At 41.3% G+C, this 487-nt stretch overlaps 1 pseudogene; it reads right to left on the reverse strand.

Annotated features, from left to right (window-relative positions):
- Positions 1 to 287, reverse strand: LOC110291875 (annotated as a pseudogene).
- Positions 288 to 487: the final 200 nt, after the last annotated feature.

Below are 487 nucleotides of genomic sequence, written 5' to 3' on the forward strand. Positions count from 1 at the left end.
TCATTTCTTTGGCTTCTTGGACAGTGGCCTCTGGAACAGTAAGATGTGAGGTTCCGGTTCATGGATCATATAATAAAGCCATCCCTGAATCTGTGGAACACCAAGATTTCTTAATTCATATTCAGATGTTAAAGGAGTTTTAGGAATGAGCTTGGCTGTCCTTCAGCAACATAACATGCCGGTACAAACTCCCCATCTTATTTGTCTGAATAGTGTATTTGTGCAACAGGACTGCTCTGCCTGAGGGTGCACAGCTGGCCTCCAGACAACTCCCAACAGGATGCCATTTGCTGTCTTTATTAAAGCGAAAATTAATTCTTTTCAAAGACCTGATGACACAGATCCACTGAAGATTCTTGTGGTTAATGAAGGTGTAGTTGAAACAACTGGAGAAAACAGACCATGAAAATAGAGTTGGAAAAAAAAAAAAGAAAGAAAGGAAGGAAGGAAGGAAGGAAGGAAGGAAGGAAGGAAGGAAGGAAGGAAG

This window comes from Mus caroli, chromosome 3 (assembly GCF_900094665.2).
Source record: "Mus caroli chromosome 3, CAROLI_EIJ_v1.1, whole genome shotgun sequence".
Lineage (NCBI taxonomy): Eukaryota > Metazoa > Chordata > Mammalia > Rodentia > Muridae > Mus > Mus caroli.